Source organism: Stegodyphus dumicola, chromosome 1 (genome assembly GCF_044657685.1).
Source record: "Stegodyphus dumicola isolate Sdum_Otavi_A_Nest chromosome 1, ASM4465768v1".
NCBI lineage: Eukaryota > Metazoa > Arthropoda > Arachnida > Araneae > Eresidae > Stegodyphus > Stegodyphus dumicola.
The window spans coordinates 253,597,946-253,619,544 of record NC_140768.1 but is presented as its reverse complement, the minus strand read 5'-3'; the positions used below and the strand labels follow the sequence as shown (position 1 = coordinate 253,619,544).

The 21,599-nt window shown below is 33.4% G+C and overlaps 1 long non-coding RNA gene across 1 annotated transcript; it reads right to left on the bottom strand.

Annotated features, from left to right (window-relative positions):
- Nucleotides 1-1,411: 1,411 nt before the first annotated feature.
- Nucleotides 1,412-6,015, bottom strand: LOC146999535 (uncharacterized). The gene is made up of 2 exons (XR_015039801.1): nt 5,918-6,015; nt 1,412-1,575 (listed from the first exon to the last, which is right to left on the bottom strand). It is a non-coding gene; the product is annotated as an uncharacterized LOC146999535 (long non-coding RNA).
- Nucleotides 6,016-21,599: the final 15,584 nt, after the last annotated feature.

The window sequence follows — 21,599 nt, the reverse complement described above, 5'->3', positions numbered from 1 at the left end:
GCAAGTTATTATGTGAGTAGAAGATACTTTTCTTACGTAAAATTCCAATGGTTGTATCTGTAAAGGTTTCAAATTATTTCCTTCTAATATCCCATTAAGTAATTATGTGTGTAGAATATATTTTTCATAGATAATACTAAAGGATATGTTTATAAAAGTAGTAGATTTTTTTTGTCTAAAATGATGCTTATTATAATAAAATATATTGAAATCAAGATGTTTTGAGTAAAACAATATCTTCATGTGTATATCATTATAAAGATATATGCAAGTGAAGCATAATAGTTTGGCTTTTTAAATTAGTCAATTTGACCTCAGAATAGCATTAATTTAAAAGATGCGCTTTCAACAGCAATTTTCTTTTTTCAAAAAGTAACATTAGTCTGTTGCAGAGTATTTTTGTTTTATGAAGAGAAACTTATGTCTGATATTATTGAAAGGCCTTTCATATTATCATTTTGATTAATTTAAAAGTTCAAATTGATATGCTACTCCTTATATTTGCCCTGTAAAATAGCTGAAAAAAATAGTATGTTTTATTTGCATGTTAGTGTCAGTTAATAAGATATGTTCTAGAACTTTCTTTTTAGTAATTTTAGCTAAAATAGACACATGTTGCTTTAGATTTAACTTATATGAGTAAACGTGTTGCATGTTGATATGATCATATTATTACAGTAAAAGACATTTTGTGAAATATTTCTATGAAGAACTCAGAACAGCTGTTCTTCATATTTCAAAAATATATTCTCTCCTTCTAAAAAATGACATTTTCAGTAAATTAAAGAATTCAACATAGCAATGAACTTCATTTTGTTACTACAAGGAATTCAAATTTTGTTCATACGCTTGAATTACAACGTCTAACTAATTTTTTTATTCTTATCTGCACTCAGTGTTTGTCAACAGTCTGCTATTGTTTGAAATAATGCATAACTTTTTTACTTACCTTCAAATAATTTCCTTTGCATTAACAGATAGAAGTCTTTCATTAAAAACCTAATGTCATGCTTTTTGAATAAGCATAAAACTTTGCCAACTGACCTTAATTTTTAAAGCCTTGTTTCCCTTAAAATTCTTAATACAATTATGCCTTTAAGAAATTTATTTCTAAAATTAATACTTCAGTTTAGCTTAAAATTTAATGCATTTTAATTTTACCTATAATTTTTTACAAACATAATATGTAATAAATCTAAGCTTAATATTTACCATTTCGAAAGTGATACTAAAAAAGTATTCCTAGATATTATAAATTTCGAGATTCGCATACAAAATTGTGAAATAAACATGTGACAACAGAAAACAAACTTTATGCTCTCTCTATATTACAGCATGTTAATTAAGAAGTTTATTGAATTTAATAATTTTATTGTGAAACACTATGAAGCAAATAATATGCTAATTAAAATACAGAAGTAAAAATAATTTATTACTTAATTCATAAACTTTACATAAAACCTGAAAAAAAGAATTAATTAAAAAATAACATAATTTAATAAACATTTCATAAAAATTCGTTTCGACTGCTTGGAAAAAATGAATGGTTTTTCTCCTCTTTGTAAACCATGTCTCCTAAATAAAGACAAAAAACATTTCTTTTAAAATCATAATCATGCTCTTAAAAAGCTTATAAAAATTATTTTAATAGATGTTTTAAACATGTGCTTATATAACACTTTTAATCATATTTCTTTATAATATCTTAATTAATTAAGAACAGCTTAAATTCTTTAAAAAATTGGATTACAGTGAACCGTCTCATTACGACAAGCTACCCTCAGTCAATCACTTTTTAAATTTAATCAGCATTCCTCATAAAATAACTAATTAGTAAACATAACTTCGCTAGGATGCCCACTATCATTTAAAGATCAAAATTTTCAGGAATCACGTAGCTTAGAGAAGGTTCATTGTACAAAAACAGCCAATATTCAAATATTTTCATAAATGAAGCCACCATAGTTATTAAATATAATATACAGTATACTTATATTCAGAATTCAGAACTTGAATAAATTTCTCGAACTGTTTTAGCATTCGAAAAATATTATATTTATTACCTTAAATTTCTAAAACAATATTACATATTCGTCCAAAGGAATCACTGGGACTCGGACAACATTTTCCCCCTAGCTTTCTTTTAGCACAGGATTCTGAATATGTTTTAAAGATTTAGGTAATGTTTGTCTTCTTTAAGGCGCTCACAAAACAAGTTACCCTAAATGTTTTGTCCGCATTGTGGTCATTTTCATCTTACTAACTGATTTGCTAGTGGATTTTGGATGCATGGCCTATCATTGATGAAACAATAATAGTGAACAGCTTCAAGAAAATGGGGATATCTAATGCTCTTAATGCCATATTCCCACTTATTTTTACTAATTTTATCTTCCGAAAATTAAGAGGGAAAAATTAAACGAATAATTTAATTTCCAAAGGACACATTCACAGTAGGAATATAACAAATGAAAAGTAATCATGGATAAACTACTACTATCACAATATTATTTATTTAAAAGAAACCTCTATTTCAATAAGAATACACATAATTGCAACATCTAATAAGTTATCTCATTTCTTCTTTATAATTTGAACTTCTGTCATTCTCATTGTTGTTCTTGCAAATCCTTACGCCTCAGATCATACATAAATAATTAGAGAAGGTTGTGGTCCGATGCTTGCTAGGGTGAACATTCAGCTGATATGGCAAAATTGCACAGTGAATGGCAGTTGGTATTTGCTTTCACTATCATAGATCATTGTTTGTATTAGGCTGACATAATATTCAACAGTTAGAAGAGAAAAAATCAACGGGGCCTTAAGTGTGCAAAAGTTTGCATTTGTTAGTATGACGAAAACAATCATTATGTTGATAAATCCATTTTAAAATCTTGGGATATTCATTTTCTGAATGCATTAAAAGAGGGAAAATTATGTAAATATTTTTTTAATTTTCAGAATCTCGTTCTAAAGCTGGGTGGGGTAGAATATGCAACGCAATACGGTAATTCTGAAGATCATTGCTCGTGGCAGTACAAACTAAACGGTGATAACTTGCATGCTGTAGAAGAAGACACAAATTGCAGTTCCAGATGCATTAAATGCTTTGAGGTCTAGGGAGTAGCAGTGGGCAATACTAAGAGTGAAATTCAAGGTATAGGGAAGTAGGAATGAAAATTACTTTTATCAGATAACTTAAATGGTTATGTTACTAAGCGTTCTTATTGGAATGTAGGTTTCTTTTAAATAATAATACTATGATAGTTACCAGTAGTTCATTCATGAATATTTTTGATTGGTTATGATCTTATTGTAATCACATCCTTCAAAATTAAATTGATTGCTTAATTTCCCCCTTGATTTTCATACTATAATATAAAAGGAGGAAAATAGTCTGGAAGTAAACATAACTCCTCTTTCTCTCTATATATATAGACATGTATCTTCGTGTGCAACTAAGCAAAACAAATGTGACTTTTTCTTCTTTAAAAAAATTGTGTAAATAAATAGAATTAAGTTCATTTCAAAGACTTATGACACATGAAATATACATGATCAAAATAAATTAGAAAATTAAGTTCAAATAAATTTTAAGCTAAATTACGTGTTGCAATGTAAGTTGCAATAATTCAGTTGTAATAATTAATACTAACAAAACCAAACATCATATTCCCATTCTGCAAAGTATAAAAATTATTCTACAAAACTGAAAAAATGACCAACACTTTGGCTTATTTGATAACTTTCAAATTCACTCCTTTGTTTGCATTTAGAATTTATAACTTTAATTTTCCACAGAAATTTGTATTTGATTTTAAAAAATTTCACTGGCATAATTTCATTCACTTCAGCATATATTAATAGATGCAGAAGGTTTTTGTACCTTACATAATTTTAAATCTTATGTAAACTAACGTAATTAATAACAAAATCAAAACATAGATCAGAAACAGCATAAAATTTAATTAATAATTACTACTAGTGTCACACAAAATGCTATGAAATTAATTAATAAAATAAGAATGAGATAAAATATATAGAATTAATATTCCACATGTGTGAAGTTTGGAAGTTTTACGTTAAATATTTTTTTTAATTAAGTATTTTTAAAAATGACCCCTTAAAGCATGGGACCTTTTGTAATTAGAACTTGCAAATCCACTTCGCTAGTCTTTCATAACATTGCTTTTCTTTTATTAACAAGAAATATTGCATTCAGTTATTTAATTTAAGATATCAAAAATAATGCTACTGAAAGGCATGAATACTTACTTAAATTTGAAATTAATTTGGTTGACTTAAAATAATATTTAAAAAAATAAATCGTCACATATATACGTCTAAAAATCAGACCTTATTAATTTTCTTTTATTTGAACGATATCTGAATTCTGCCTTAGTTTGGACTAGTAAATCATTGGGCATTTAAATGCCAAGCTATAAGAGAACTAATGTAGTTTACGAATGCACTGAATTTTGTTTCCGGTATTAACTTTCAAAGAAAGTAAAATTTTCTGCATATTTGCATCATTTGGATTGATAGAATATGGCAAAGCATGCAAAGGCTATCAGCCTAAAGGAAAGTATATATTCATAGGCGGTTTTGTAAGGAAAAGTAGCTTGCATTTCCATTTATTCATGTGTATATATATATATATATATATTGTTAATGCTAAAATCAATGCTTCATTAAAAATTCATTATTATTTTATTTTTAATACAACATACAGATACAGAATTGTTTTAAATTCCAATAAACAATAATAATTTATTTTTAAGAAAACTTATTTTATGATTTATATATTATATTACATGAATAAGAGAAACATTTGTCAAGAAATGTATTAAACTTGTATTAGCAGATTCATACTATCCTAGTAACAAGACTATCATACTTCAAAACTGTATTAAAACTGGGCAAAATAAAATCAACATAAATTCTACATTAAATGTTTAAAAACTTATAAGTATGCAATGGTAGTTATATATACAATATAATATATGTTGTCATTTATAAAATATTAATGAAATGATATTTTTGGAAATAATGCACAAAATTTTAGTTTTGTTTTATAATTAGTTTAACGAATTGTTAGAAAAATATTTTAGGTCATTTCCATTTTCCCCCTGTTGATATTGGTATATTAAAATATATGGAATAATTAAGTTGCATCTAGTTAGTAAAACAAAACATTACGAAAAGTATGATACGGCATATTTTTAATCAATATAATTACTTCATTTTGGAATTATAATATTTTCGTAAGAAATTAATACCACTGAAAAAAATATTATTACACTAAAGGAATAAACGAGATTCTCGACAGCGTTGTTCAAGTTTTTGTAATTTTACTTCATAACACACTCGTACATAAACATATTAGACTGAATTATAAACCAGGTATAACTAATTAGATAATCCTAGAAAAAGAATAAACTAAACCTAGTAAGCAAAAAAATATATACATTACATTCAGAATTCTAAATGTTTATATAAACGTTTCTCGCAAGGCCTGCCGGGAAAAAGATGTCAAACGTTCTTTGGTCAGACGATTGGAAAAGAACGCTAAAATGATTAGTTTTGTTTTCAACAACCACATTACCATTTCAATTATATACCACAAACAGTGATTAAATTTTGGAATAATTAGTTTTAAATAATAATAAGGGCAGTTGAAGGCGTAATTTATCGGATGCACAATGACAAAATACTACTATTAGATCTGCATTTGAAATAAATATTTTGCACTCTTTCAACTCATTAGACATTACGAACACTGATATTAATTAATCGCAAAGCTTAAACGTTTAAATACTTACTCACTACATATAACAGTGCAAAGTGCATGAGAATAATCTGCACAAAATGAACAAAAAATATTTCAAGTAGTAATTGTAAACATTTTCTTACTTACCTGCGCTATACAACCAACATGCATTCAGCCATGTTTTTTTCTGCAACTAGCTTTCAAACACTTTTCTCCTGATTGGCTAATTTCCAGTCAGTCACGTGATTCTTCCGCGCGGCTACTGAAACATTATCTGTAATGTTACAAGCAAATCTGCTGTTATCGCTACAGTTTGCTTTCAACCTGTTACCATTACAGGAAATTCTTCTGTAACTTTTTGATTTCTGTAACTTTACAAAACTTTTGCCTGTAAAGAGCGAACTTTTTTTTTACAGTGCAGATCGCTTAAAAATAGCAAAACAAGAATTTCAAACAATGATGCAATTGGGGCATTTGAGACCTTCGAGCAGCAATTATGCATCCCCACTTCACATGGTTCCAAAAAAGGGAAGTCTGGAATGGAGACCTGTAGGAGATTATCGAGCATTGAACGCTCAAACAATAAAAGACAAATACCATATTCCATGCTTAGCCGATTTTACTGCTGCATTGCACGGTACTAAAATTTTTAGTCATGTCGACCTGATTAAGGCATACCATCAAATACCAATTAACCCAGCCGACATCCACAAAACCGCCATATGCACACCATTCGGTTTATTCGAAAGTATCCGTATGCAATTCGGCTTATGCAATGCATCTGCGACTTTTCAACGTTTTATAGATGAAGTCACGCGGGATTTAGAAGGCGTTTACGCTTTTGTCGATGACTTGCTCATAGCCTCTAAAGATTCTGAGGAACATTGCAGGCATTTGAAAGCTTTATTTTCCAAACTTCAGGAATATGGACTTTGCATAAATGTTTCAAAATGCACCTTTGGTCAAACATCTATTGATTTCTTAGGTTTTCACCTTAGTGAAAACGGAATTGAACCTCTTCCTGACAAAGTCAAATGTATTTTAGATTTTCCTCAACCTACCACTCTCACTCAGCTTCGCCGATTTTTAGGCATGTTTAACTTTTATAGATGTTTCATACCTAAAGCAGCACATATTCTTTCTCCTTTAATAAAATTGTTAGAAGGCTATATTAATAAAAAGAAATCTCGTTCTCGTGTTCAGGATTTATCCCCACAATTAAATTGGAACGAGAATGCTGAACAAGCCTTTATTGCTGCCAAAAATGCCATTGCTCAGGCTACCCTTTTGAGACACCCTATTCCCGGAGCCCAGCTAAGCATCTGGGTAGATGCCTCAGACGTCGCAATCGGCGGCACACTTATGCAGTTGTCTCAACAAACATGGGAACCTATAGCATTTTTCTCTATGAAACTCAGTAAAAGTCAACAGAAATGGTCCGCGTACGATAGGGAATTATTTTCTATTTATTCTGCAATTAAGAAATTCCGACACATGTTAGAGAGCAGAAATTTTATAATTTATACGGATCAAAAACCGTTAATATACGCTTTTAAACAGAACCCTCATAAATGTTCACCTCGACAATTGCGACATTTAGATTTTATTTCTCAGTACTCTACTGATATTAGGCATGTGCAAGGTTCAAAAAACGTCGTTGCTGACGCTCTTTCAAGAATCGAAATTGATTCCATAACAAAATCTCCATTTTTGGATTTTAAAAAATTTTCGGAAGCTCAAAGGCATGATCCGGAGGTACAAGACCTTCTCGAAAACAACACATCATCTTTGAAACTGGAATTTAAACCGTGCCAATATTCTGATGGTAATATTCTGTGTGACATATCAACAGACATTCCTCGTCCATTTGTTCCGAATTCCTTTCGCAGACTCATCTTTAATCATCTGCATAATCTGTCACATCCAGGAATTGCAGCTACTACGAAGCTTATTTGTTCTCGTTATGTATGGCCCGATATGAAACGTCATATCAAAAATTGGGTGAAATCCTGTGAATCTTGCCAAAAATCGAAAATTACTAGGCATACTAAAGCACCACTGGGCACATTCTCTCTTCCTGATGCACGTTTTTCAGAAATCCATATGGATATCGTTGGACCGTTACCTCCATCAGAAGGCAACGTGTACCTTTTGACTCTAATAGATAGATTCTCCAGATGGCCTGAAGCCATTCCCATCCCGGATATGAAAACGGAAACCATTTGCAGAGCCATCTTCAACTGTTGGATATCTCGTTTTGGCTGCTCATCGATCATAACAACAGACCAAGGTTCTCAAATGAGATCCGCACTTTTTGCAGAATTCACGCGCATTTTGGGTACGAACAGAATCACAACAACAGCCTATCATCCAATGTCAAACGGCATTGTTGAACGATTTCATCGACATTTAAAATCTTCTCTCAAGGCTCACGAGACCAATAACTGGACTGAAACACTACCAGTTGTTATGCTTGGTATTCGGACAGCCGTAAAGGAAGATCTACAGTCATCTTGTGCTGAACTGGTGTACGGCACAACTCTCAAGCTGCCTAGTGATATGATAACGTCATCTAAGATATCTCCGTATGACACACAATTTATTACGAATCTTAGGCATAGAATGCAACAATTGAATCCAATAGCAACATCTGCACATTGCCAAGAAAAATGTTACGTAAGTGCTACCTTAAAGTCGTGTACGCATGTATACTTACGTGTCGATCGAGTAAAGCCACCTCTGTGCCAACCATATACAGGTCCGCATAAAGTTCTTTCTAGAACGGACAAAACTTTCACAATTGATATTAACGGTCTGAAATCTACTGTGTCTATAGACCGTGTGAAACCAGCCTATTTGCTTTCGGACTCTAATTTGCCTGAACTGAAAACAAATAAAGACTTAAAGACAGTTCAGCAGAATAAATCTGCAAACGAACTCTCTAAGACACAAACTGTCACCAGATCGGGAAGACATGTTCACTTCCCTAAGAAACTTGCTTCTTACATAACAATTTAAAACATTTTTTTTAAATTCATATCTTAACATATTTCTTGTTATTTCATGTTTATTATATGTGTCAATACCTTGTTATATATTGAATTTCATTTTGATCTATTCTAATTTTGTAATCATGTAAAAATACCCGACAGTACGGATACTCTGAGATAATTTCATAACCTATGTCGTTCCTTTGAATAGTCATTAAAGGAACTGGGGGGAAACTCTGTGGTGATGGCGATAAGGAGCGCGCCTTGCGCCCTCCGATAAGTGTGGCAACCCTAGAGGAGAAATTTCTTACGAGTAGCGAGCAGAGCGAAACAGGCAGGCTGTCGGGGAGTATGCGCGATGTTCCTAAATAAAGTTTAATTTTTATTGTGCACTATGTCTTGTTAATATTTATATTAATGCAGTAAGAACATAATCTGTGATATGGAATTTGAGGATTGGTGGTAAAAACATAACCGGAAATCTCCATAAGTACATTAACTATCGCTTTGCAAGATTTTAACTACTTTAGTCCCAAATTTCTTCTTTATATAATAATTGTCAAAAATAACATATAGCAGCTAAATGTTGCAACTTGAAAATTTTTTAATTCCTGTGGAGCATAAATAAGCTCTGACTCATCATTCTTTATTATAAAAACATAATATGAGTATAAAGTAATTCGTTCGTAATTCATAGCTTCTTCTTTGTGTGTCACCCTTTGTACATTAAAGTGAGGGACTGAAAAGTTGACCATTGTTAGTTGTCGAGGAGAATTGCATGGAGGTAGGAAATAACCTCCTTAGAGAATTGAGGAGGGCTTCAATTAATTCCGCGAAGTTGGTATACGATCGGGCAAGACATTTTGAAGTGAGCTTGCATAAAAGGGGCAATAATCCTTTTTGGGAAGGCAAGCGAACGGCAGTGAAAAATCAAATGAGGTTGGTCAACACCCCCCCCCTAGATCTATTATATTTAGGCTGTGTTGAGTTGGCAGAGGCGCGAGCATCGAGGACAGGGTCGTCTGACCTTGTCAGTTATGCCTGCAGTTCCTCGATTGTCCTCTCTCTGATTTTATCTTTACAGCCGTATTCGGATATACTTAGCTTTCTTTTAACTGTTTGTTTCATTAAAATGTTTCTTAGTAATTAATTATAAATATTCTTAGAAGGAATCTTTAAAATTACTAATATTGTATCAAAAATTAGATAACATTCCAAATACGATCCAGTAACACGCTTGAATTTACCTCCTGCAGAAGTTGCCGCCTGGGGCACAGACCCCTGCTTGCCCCCCTCTAGATCCGGGACTGTGAGACATATCAATGCAGTTCCTTGCAATATGACTATCAATACAGGAAAAAATATAACTATTATCTACAAAGATCTGGCTCAACGACTGCAAAATTGATAAAGGAGGGTCATCTACTAACGAAGCAACATCTACCGATTGCTAAACAGGAAGCGCTAAGAAAATTTCTAAAAGACATGCGAGAAAGCGGTGTTAACAGGCCTTCAGCAAGTCCTTGGCCCTCTGCTTTCGTCCTGGTCAGGAAGAAAGCTGGTTCATCTAAATTTTGTGTTGATTAATACAGATTTAATGGCATCACGAAGGAAAACATCTATCCTTTTCCTAGAACTTATGACATTCTGGACACTCTTTCTGGAAAAGTAGTTTTCGATGTTTTATTTAAAAAATGGATATCGAGAATTCAGAGATATATGCTGATGACTGAGAAAAGACGGCGAACATATACTGGACAGGAGCTTTAGCAATCTAAGGTGAAGCCGTTTGGATTATGTAATGCGCCGGCAACATTCGAACTCCTAATGGATATCGTGTTGAGAGGCCTTTCCTTCGAAGCCTGACTGATATATCTAGAAAATATCATCATGGTCGGGAAATGTATTGAAGAGCATTTACAAATATTAGGAAGACGCTTCAGAAATTAAAGGAAGCCAATCTAAAGTTAAGTTCTGGCAAATGTGAACAGTTCATATATGAAGTGAGTTACCTCGGACATTTCATCTCTGCCAAAGGTTTGTGTACGGATCGAAAAAAGTGCCGGAAGTTAAAGATTAGAGATGTTCAGAAATAAGAAGTTTTCTAAGTCTTTCCATCTACTATAGGAAATTTGTGAATGACTTTTCCTCGATCTCAAGTCTTCTTCACTGAGTGAGAGAGAGCAAGCAAAAGTTCTTGTAAACAAAAGAATGTGAAAATGCATTTTACAAACTGAAGGAGGTTTAACTTCCTGACGTATTGACAAACTTTCATTTTTGACATAGGCGCGAGCAATGTTTTTTTATCCCAAGAAATTAACGGTGAAGAACGAATTGCAGGATACTAGAGCAAGGGTCTATCTAAACCGTAGATCAATTACTGTGTCACCAGAAAAGAGTTGCTCGCGAAAGTTGAAAGCCGTAAAAAATATCCATTTTTACCTCTTTAGCAGCAAATTCGCATCTCTGAGGAGCAGAAACCGCTGGATAGTTTTGGTGTACATATACAAATAGCTTTGGGAACACTATATGTAAAATTGTGCTATCTGTTGTGCATGAAACATGAAAGGCCTCAAGAATGTGAAGCTTCACCCGAAAAATAATGTTACAGGGAAAAGTCGGTTTAACATAGAGGTAATTGCCGAGAATGCGCCAAACTGGCGATTGTTTTCGCGATGCTTTAGTCCGATCACAGTATAACTGTAACTAGTCCGATTCCTAGGTAACTGTAACTGTATCCGGCCCTGTGTAAAGTTAACTATATATGCCACCCAGTAAGTATCAGTTCTCAGTTAATTTAGAGTGCCACCCATACGGTATAGTGGTTAAGGGAGCCGACTGCGATACCGAAAGGCCCGAGTTCAAATCCCGGAGAAGGCATGGATGTAAATTGTCTGTCCATAGGAGGTAACGGTGGCCACCTATTAAGTGCCTCTACAATAAAATGGCCACCACTTCTTTACTTTACTTTACTTTAGCAATCTTGCTTTTAAGCAAGAAGAAAGGAGATGAAGACTTTGGCGAATGCCGTTTTCTCCAGTCCATGAGCGATACCTTGTCCAACCCCACCACTTCTTATCTTAGGACTGGCCAATGCTAAAAAGTAAAGTGCTCGCCATTCAATTAAAACAAATGTTAGTTCAGAGTATTGAAAGATCACTGCGCCAGCTTACGCATTGATGCTTTTTGTATTGTCTTATATTTAAAGTTCTTAATAGTTCAGAGTGATAACTACTAAAAGTTCTCTGTCATGCTGAGAAGAACTGTGCGAGTACTTCTGCGAAAAGTTCTGAACTGTGAAATGTTTCTTTTGGAAAAATAATTTTCATCAAGTTATGATCGATACTATGTGCATTCAATCCATTATGGTTTGGTTTGGTTTGGTTTATTAGATCACGGCATAGCACTCGAGGGCTATCTGCCTTAAGGGAGGGATGCCTTCGTGGAGGACTTTTTTAGGGAAACTGGCTCGTATACACGTTACACATGGGGAAAACCACGAAAACACCCATGCAGCCAGCCCGTTCGCGGGATTCGAACCTCAGACCGAACTACAAGTGTTCAGCGACGTTACCGCTCTGCCGCTGGTGGGCCTCAATCCATTATGAACCCATACGCAAGTAACAATATATATATATATAAGTGTGTGTGTATTTGTGTGTATACACAAAAGTACACATAAAAGTGTACTTTTGGACTGAAATTTCTAACAGAAGCTGACTTATGTTCACCAGAAGAATAATACAATAGATTCGTCTGTGTTTTATTTTAAAAAAGTAAATTTAATTTTTATTTAAATTAAACGGCCCACCAGCGGCCGAGCGGTAAAGTCGCTGAACACTGGTAGTTCGGTCCGAGGTTCGAATCCCGCGAACGGGCTGGCTGCATGGGCGTTTTCGTGGTTTTCCCCATGTGTAACGTGTATACGTGCCAGTTTCCCTTAGAAAGTCCTCCACGAAGGCATCCCTCCTATTAGGCAGATAGCCCTCGAGGCATTGCCATAATTGCACACACACGTATTTAAATTAAACGAATTATTTATTTTCATTCAAATCACCAATTTCCTAAAACAATTATTGATTTTGTCTCTTCGAACAATTTCGCACAAAGTACTAGCAAAAGTATTCTTCTACAACGGAGAATTCTTTTGAAGAATAAAAATATCTTAACCACTAAAAGTTACAAACTTTATCCTCTTATATTAAAATTCATGAAGTTATGAGCCTTCTTTACAAATATCAGTTTTTAAAACTTAATTTCCTTTACTAAAACGTCCACTGGAAAGGAAATTGACTATCTCAAGTAAACTGCTATATTGTATGAAGCATCAAACACTCAACTAAACTGCAGTGTTGTATGTCGATCAAACAATCGAAGCGAAACAACCGAAAGGTTATTATGCAAAATAAATAGGTGTGAAAGCTAATTTTTGTAGTTTAGAGGAACTAACGAACCGCAACTCTGCAGTATTACACTAAGTGAACTAAGCTGTTATCAACCAAAACATGATATACAAATTAATTTGTATTCCAAACATTAGTAGGTGGGCATCTTCTTTACCTACTGAAGTTTTATACATGGAACCCAAAGGTTGCACTGTTCATCTTATTAAAACGTCATGAGAATTGGGATTGATGATATAGTAGATAATTTTCTTTGAAGAAAATAGGAAGTTATCAGATTTTTGAATCATTCATGTGAAACTGCCTCATCTCTTAGACAACAATTTAAATTTATTTAAATAGCTTCTTTAAAGGCTCTGGGAAAAGTGTTTTTATGATATACATTCTGAAGCAATTTTTAACTTGTTGGAGGATACAGGATTACAATCAGTCTCCCCGGGAATAAAAATACTGCTTACAATTTTAATGAGTGATATAATTGCTTATAATAAATTACTTTCGTACTCTTTCTGAGTAGAAATATTTTCTCAAAAACTTTGCTAACTAAATTTTCTACCAGAGGTGAATTAATCATGTTAAATTTTTCACATTAATAAAGTAGAGCTTCGTATCAGTTTTTAAAACAAAATAAATTCAAGTGTAAAACAAAAAAAAAAATTAAATAATGTTTAGTCAAGTTCTGTTTCGTTAAAACCGAAGGCAAAACTAATTTTTTATATTTACAGTTCTCAATATTAATGCTTCAATCGCAACATCCTAATTAATTAATTTTTCTACACGAAAGAAAACAATAAACAGGTTTTTGCAAATAAGACAAAACTATTCTACGGATTTGAATGAAATTTCAGATTTTTACGGGGACGAAGTATGTCAGGATTAAAATGTGATTGAAAGAAAAAACAGTTTCAAACTATGGTTTTTATACTTTAGTTGACCAAAAATGGGTTGTTTATTGGTAACAATAGTGTAATATTCCCATATCATGATTGAGAGTAATATTGGTCCAACAGTGAGTTTGAAAGCAAAAGATTCACAGTAAATATCCATCTTTTCAGTTAAATTATTTGTCGACTTTTACGATAATAATCTTCATTCTTGAAGAATGACAGAGCAAAGTTCAGGTAAAGATGACAAGGTGACTTAAAATGTATCTCTCAAATGTGTCCTGTTCATACTACTGGACAATTAAATCTGATTATCTAGTTGGCCACTGGATGTAAAGAATTATTTCACTCTGGAAGTATTCTTCATTCAAGAATGCCCTGTATGGGTAACCGTTATTTCTATAAATGTAGAATCTCTGCAACAATAAATATGCCAATTATATACATGAGTATAACATCTTCTTTCGGCATTAGAAAGCAATATTTTTCATCCACAACAACTGCATAAAGTGCTCCCTACCGAAACTAGCTAACCGTTTCCTTAACAATGGTTATTTTCCAAGGTATCTGTGACATGATACTAAGTCTCAGTTTCTTTACACATAAATCATCTCAAAGATATAATCGTGAATTCGTAAATATAAAAGGTTTCATTCACTTAGAATTCAGTTTTGATCAATTTAAAGAGACATCAGTTCCTTTATATTATTCAATGGATTTTATTATTCAAATATTATTCAAATGGAATTTTATTGTTATTTTTATTAACAATGCCTAATAAATATTTCTTATAAATGAAAAACTGTTCTTTAAATTTTTAAGGAATGTTAATCAAAAGTTTAATAAGAGCAAATTTTTGCCTTCACCATTTTATCGTCTATTCTTTAATTTCATTTTACACCTAAAGACAAATTTATTTGCAGATTTCAAAGCTATGCATCGTATATGTATTCAATACTTTTATATATAAATATATAAATATATATGTAACAATACACCAAAAATATTCCATGCGATTACATGACACCATAACTCCATCCGATATTCCATTACACCATAATTTCCATGAGAATGTGGTTCCGTCGACTTTCGTGGACTGTACCAATGCCTTGCAGATGGGTTCGCGAATACTATGAGCAGATGTCTCCAGTTAAGAGAGGATGTGCAGTTGGAATAACGGAAGCAGATTCGTCAAATCGCAGGATTGCTAGACATTTGGGTTGGAGCAATACCATTTGACCAGGATGACAGCAATGGGTGAACCACGGCCATACAGAGCAACAAGAAGTTAGGAATCGCACGAGAGCTACGACTGAACTCGATGACTGATCGGCCCTCACAGCCCCTAATGAACGATCAGTGTTGCCAGATTATGAGATTTTTCCCAAATTTACTACTTTTAACAAACCTGTTTTTGCGTATGCGGTTTTGCGAAATCTTTGCCACTCCATCATTTCCTTGTGCTGCCTTTTTCGACTTTAAAATAAAATTTTTAATATATCGTAAAACGCTTATATAGTTAAATAATGTATCTATTAAAACTAATTTATAATAAATAAAAATATAATTTATTTAGGCTTAAATAGAAGTCGGCATCTCGCAATCCTAAGATCATAGAGCAGGTACAAAATGCTTGCAGCATCACTCGCTAATATTTCCACATGTTTGATTTGTTGCTTTGTGTAATCTTGAAAAGTCTGACAATAAGCAATGTAACTGTAGGAAAGGTATTTTTCAACAGTCACTTCGACCAAAACCGGACATCGAAACAAAATATGTATGGAAATCCTAGATTCCATACATCATATGATGATGTAAATGGAAGAAAAAGAAATCTGTTGTGTTTACTTTGTACCGTCACCATCCATGCATGCATACAGCTCAGATATTCATAAAACGAAATAAATTAAGATAACAGACCAATATAATGAAAAGACAATGAAGAGGCTATTAAATTAAATATTTTCTTAAATAACTATAAAATAAAAACTGCTGCATATTTTTATAAGCATTAGTAAATTAATCAAGTATGTTATGATAATATTTTCTTTAATATATTTTATTTTAGTTCAAGTACTAGCCATTTACTTTAAAATCAAGAATAATGTTGACAGAATTAATTATACGAATAAAGAAAAATGCAATAATACGATGTGAAAAATTTATTTTTCAATTACACTAAATGTCTTTATAATACAGTATAATATGCCTAGACTTTTCCGAGGCAACTACTTATGAAAATGGTCTGTACTTATAAATAAAATTACATTAGTTCTATAAAACAATTATCTCCACTGAAAATCAAAGCTTTCTGAAATCACAAGTCTTAGAGAATATTCATTTTGTTTGTTTTATAATATATTTCATTTCAAATGTTAACTTGATTCTAAAACGAAATGTTCTTAGAATTGGTACAAAGTATATAAGCAAAACAAGGTTAAAACTTAAGTTAAGATTTGAATGTGTCTTCATAATTGGAATATGCATCTCATTGTATCTATAAAATTCCAAGATTCTCTTCAGGCCTTTATTTTATTAAAATTCTGTAAAAACATTTTTAGATAGATTAAGTGCAAAGGACAACTTTTATGTATTTATTTAGCATATACGTTAGTAATTTTCTCTTTTTCATGCTAAAGAAATTCTGCTTAGGAAGGCGAGAATTTATATATATGGAGTAGTTTATATACAGTGGAGATACATTAAAAATTAAAGCAAAATCAGTTTTCTAAAAACAACGCAAAGAAATTTACAGTGAAAGAACGGGGATTTTATTACTAATCAGAATCTAAGAAAGTTCAATAAGGTAGTCAAGTAGAACGGAAAATTTCGCTGAAAAGCATTAACAATTAAAATAAAGCAAATAATAATAATGCATTAAAAAATGAACAGCCAATTAAAAAAATCAATACAAAATTACTAACATTTCAAACGTGAAGAAACACTTAACAAACGATATGAGCAAATTAATTTTAAAATAAAAACCTAAGTTAACTCAGAATTAATTATAAGGAGAAAACTGGCAACCCGGCGTAGATGGAGCATAATGTGGTAGAAGCAGCATTCCTGTCACACTCTTGTTGTGTGCAGCCAAGCATTACCCTGTTGAAAAATATCTCTTAAGAGCCCTGCATGAATGACAACTCATATGGCTGAAGTATGTCACAAAAAAATTCTGATGGGGACACCACATGATTTCCTTGTACGGAATATTAAATTATACGCATTTTTTTCATATTTCATTTGAATTTATTTCCTCGAATTTCATTAGAGGTATAGTTCTCATTCAATTAATTCCGTTCTCACTTCGCGGCAAAACAAAAATACATAAAAACTCAAAATACCTTTGTGATAAGGTCGCATAAAGGAAGAAGAAACTGAAGATTAATATGGAGAAGGATGTCTCGAGAGCATAAGCTGAATATTATTATTATTTAACTTTTATACGTTTTCAATAGTTGTTAAGTTGAATTAATTGTTTTAAAAATAAAATTAATGTTGGCATTGTTTCAAACGCAGGCTCGAGAGCCACGTATTGCTCTGCACGTAAGATATAGAGAATTTGTTTAAAGAGATATAGGTATTTTTCTTATTGATGGTATGTAACCATTTTTTGGGGGCGTTCAACAAAATTTGTATACAGTGTTCCATCATTAGAGTTTTCACTGGAGTTCAACACCGCACCGTTGAAGCATTAACACTACACCACAGCAGTAAATATTAAAATTGGTGGTAGCATTTAGGAATTGTTCCTGAGAGTAAATTTAGGAACGGACTTTTTCGCCTGCGAACTTGAGTTTTATGTGAGCAGTCAAGACTCTCTTCTCTGCACAAGAACGATCTAATTTTGCGTGCAAGGACAGTTCGCGTGGTGAAGCCTCTTCAGAAAGTGACAGTGTGTCAGAAGGGAACGCCGGAGGAAGTGTGATCTAGTGCCGCAAAATAGTGAAAAATTCCTAGAAGGGTTGGAGTATCCAAGTTAATGCCAGGAGAGTCATCGAAGGCGTCTTCAAATTGGTGAGTACAATTTTTGTGACTTTGGAGAAGTTATGCCAGTTATTCGAGACTAAGTTTATTTTGGATATAGCTCTGTTATTGGGGATCAAACGTTTCCTGGTGGTTATTGAAAGTTAGTCTTGTGGTTACTTTTGCTAATTGAAATTTAATTGTTTGTTCTATTGTTTTAGTAGCTGTTTAAATTGTATGAAGTATTGTAACGGTATGTTTTAGAAAAATTTAGTTTTTAAATCAGTGCAGAGTTATAGGACAATATTTATATAGTTAAATAAAGCAAAAAAAGGTTGCCTCTTAATTAGCATTTTTTATATATGTTTTGTATATAGGCATAGGTATTATCATTTAGTGTTGTAAGGCAATTAGTGTTCAGAACTGTTGGGGTATTATTCAGTTTTGGAGAGAGAGACCTCTTATCTCTCTTGTTTTTGTGTTATTGTATTTTGGGGTAGGTTATTTTTCTTTAATTTTCCATAATGGGTGAGTTTAGGAGGAAATTTACTAAAACTCTGCTATTGGAGTTAGCGGAGGAGTTTGATACAAATGTGTCTCAGGCAAATAGAGTAAGAGAAATTAGACAGGACATTCTAAATGCCAAGGAATACGAAAAAGAAGCGGCGAAAGAATACGCGGCGAGAATATGGGCTGCGGCTGAGCAGAAAAAAGCAGAAGAAATAGCCGAGCAAGAGAGAGTAGAGCGTGAACGGGAACGTGAAATAGAGAGAGCAGAACGGGAACGGGAGCGAGTTTTTGAATTGGAAAAGTTAAAACTGATGAATGTGGTTCAGACTAATAGCCTAGCTTCCACGGTTTCAACAGTTGAACAATCTAGAGAAAAAAAGGTTAATTTGAAACATCTAGTACAGCATTTTGAACCGATATGTTTCATTATTCTTTATGCTATTTGAGAAACAAGCTCAAAAAGAGAACGTTAATGAGATTAATTGGGTCTCGCAATTAATTCCTTTTTACCTCACGATGTAGCCCAGTTAACAGTGAAAGAACCAGCGGATAAAGGGGTTGATTATCAGCATGTTAAGAAATTACTCATGCATAGATTCAAGTTTAGTTCTTGGGCACTAAAAACAAAATTTGAAGATCATTCTAGAAAAAATGGAATGTTATGGGTGGATTTAGTGTATGAATTGAGAGTGTATTTAGAGAATTGGTTGGATTCAGTGGAAGTTCAAGATTTTGAAAGTCTTGAGGAACTTATGCTCACCCAGCAAATTAAGCGGCGAGTCCGTCTAAAAATAAGAAAGCTTAGACAATTTAAATAATAATATTTAATTTAAATAATAATAATAATTTAAAATAACTTAGGCAATTGGGAAGAATTTAAAACAGCTTCTATTTTAGCAGAGAAATGCGACAGGTATGAGGCTTTGCGAAGAGATATGAGGAAGTTAGAACATAGAGCGGGGTTAAAGAAACCATTTGAGAAAGATAGAGAGCGGTATTTAAATTCTAATGGCAGGTATAATCAGAAAAGTATGGTCATCAAGGAATTAAATCAGAGGAGCATAGAAAAGTGGAGGCTCCTAAAAAAAAGCAAGTTTTCAATAAAGCAGGTTTCAAGAAACAGCGGAAAATAAGGTGTTACCAATGGGGAAAAGACCGATATATCCGACCTAACTGTCCATCGCTGGGAAAAAAATACGGTTAATCTGGTGAATAATATAAGAACGGAGAGCTTAGGAAAATGTTTTGAGCAGTAATTAAGGGGAGAGAGAGAGAATATCTGAGAAATACTGGAGCTGGAATAGATCTGTGTAACAGTACTTGGATTAATACTAGTGACTTATTAGGGGAAACTGTATGAGTGAAACAGCTGTAACGTCAGAACACCCGTGTTGGGTGGAAGGAAAGAGGGTTGTCTTTTAAAATATTTATTTTGAAAAGTTAATAAGAAATTCTTGAATAAATATTAAAATAATTGAATCATTACAGCCATTATTCATACAAAGGCCGCTGACGCGGCAACGACGCTAAAATGCGTCTGCTTTCACTCGTTTACAGCATCAAAAGCTTTTTCACAAAGCCCTCTCTTCGTTTTTGTTACCCCCTGGAAAAGAAACTTAATTAGTCCCTTATGTCCGGAAACCACCTCAGGGGGTTTTCGTTGCACCTTTCTTCAAAGTTCTGCTATCCATTTTGTCTCTGAACAAAACAAGAAGTTCTCATTAAGCACCTGGAAGTTCGAGGGTGCATATGTCTGAACGTCACACTGCCTTTAGATACAGAATGTAAATGTTTACCTTTGGCGAAAGTCACCATTGAAGGTGATTTTGGTGTGGTCACCACAAAGGCAGCGGTTACTCCGGTAGAGTTAGATAAAGAGTACTATTTGTTAGGGAATAAAACTGCACAGTTGATTGAGGAAATTAGGGAACGACCGGTTCTCTTGAATGCTGTGGAGACTCGTAGTCAGGCGCATGAGCGCAAGAGTTTAGAGAGAGCGAGTGCAGAAGACTTAGATTCCAGATCGGAAGAAAAGAAAGAGATAGAAAGCGAAAGGGTCGTCAATAATGAGCATACGGAAGAAAGGAAGTTAGCCAGTAATACGGAGGAGGCAATTAAAATTCCCAAAAACCTTGCGCTGGTTTAGCAGCCCTGTGGGAGAAAGGGGAAAGTGAAAATGAAAGAGTTTATAATTGTCAAAGAAAGACTATTTAGAGTGGCAGGTTCTAAAAAAGGGCAAGATAAGCGTCAGCTGTGTGTGCCTCTCGTTTTTAGGAAAGGGATCTTGAAGTTATGCCAAGAGGAAATCTCTGATCATTTAGGGGTAACAAAAACCAAGGATAGAGTTTTGACACACTATTTCTGGCCTAATTCTTACCAAGAAATTGAAGAATTTGTGACTACGTGCGATATTTATCAGCGTGTAGGTCACAATAGGGATAAAAAGAAAGCCCCAATAAAGATTGTGCCCGTTATTTCAGAAGTGTTTAGCAGATTAAATACTGATGCAGTACGATCTCTGATCCCTAGTTCACGTGAAAATGAATCACTAATTACGTGTATTTGTGTTGCTTCCAAATATCCCGATGCCATTCCTGTACAAAATTTAAGCTCTAAAAGTGTGATTCAAGCGTTGATACAAATCTTTTCTAGATCAGGTTAGCCTGAAGAAATTCAGTGTGATTTGGGTAGATCGTTTACCAGTGAACTTACATCTGAGTTTTTTAGCAAGTTCGGAATTAAGGTGTATCATTCTTTTGTGTATCACCCTCAAAGCAATTCTGTTGAAAGGTTGCATTCCACCTTGAAAAGGGTATTGAAGGCTTTGTGCTTGGAAAGCGGGAAGGGCTGGGAAGAATGTCTGCCGTGTGCTTTTTTCGACCTCAGAACTGTTAGCCATGAGAGCACAGGTTTTAGTTCCTGTGAGTTAGTACACGGAGAAAATTTGAGAACGCCTCAAACGATCGTGTAGGAAAACTTGCTAGAGGAAGAAAGTTCAGACCCCATTGTGGTCGAGTATGTTCTAGACTTAATAAACAGATTAAAGACGTGTCAGGAGCTGGCTGTAGAGAGGATT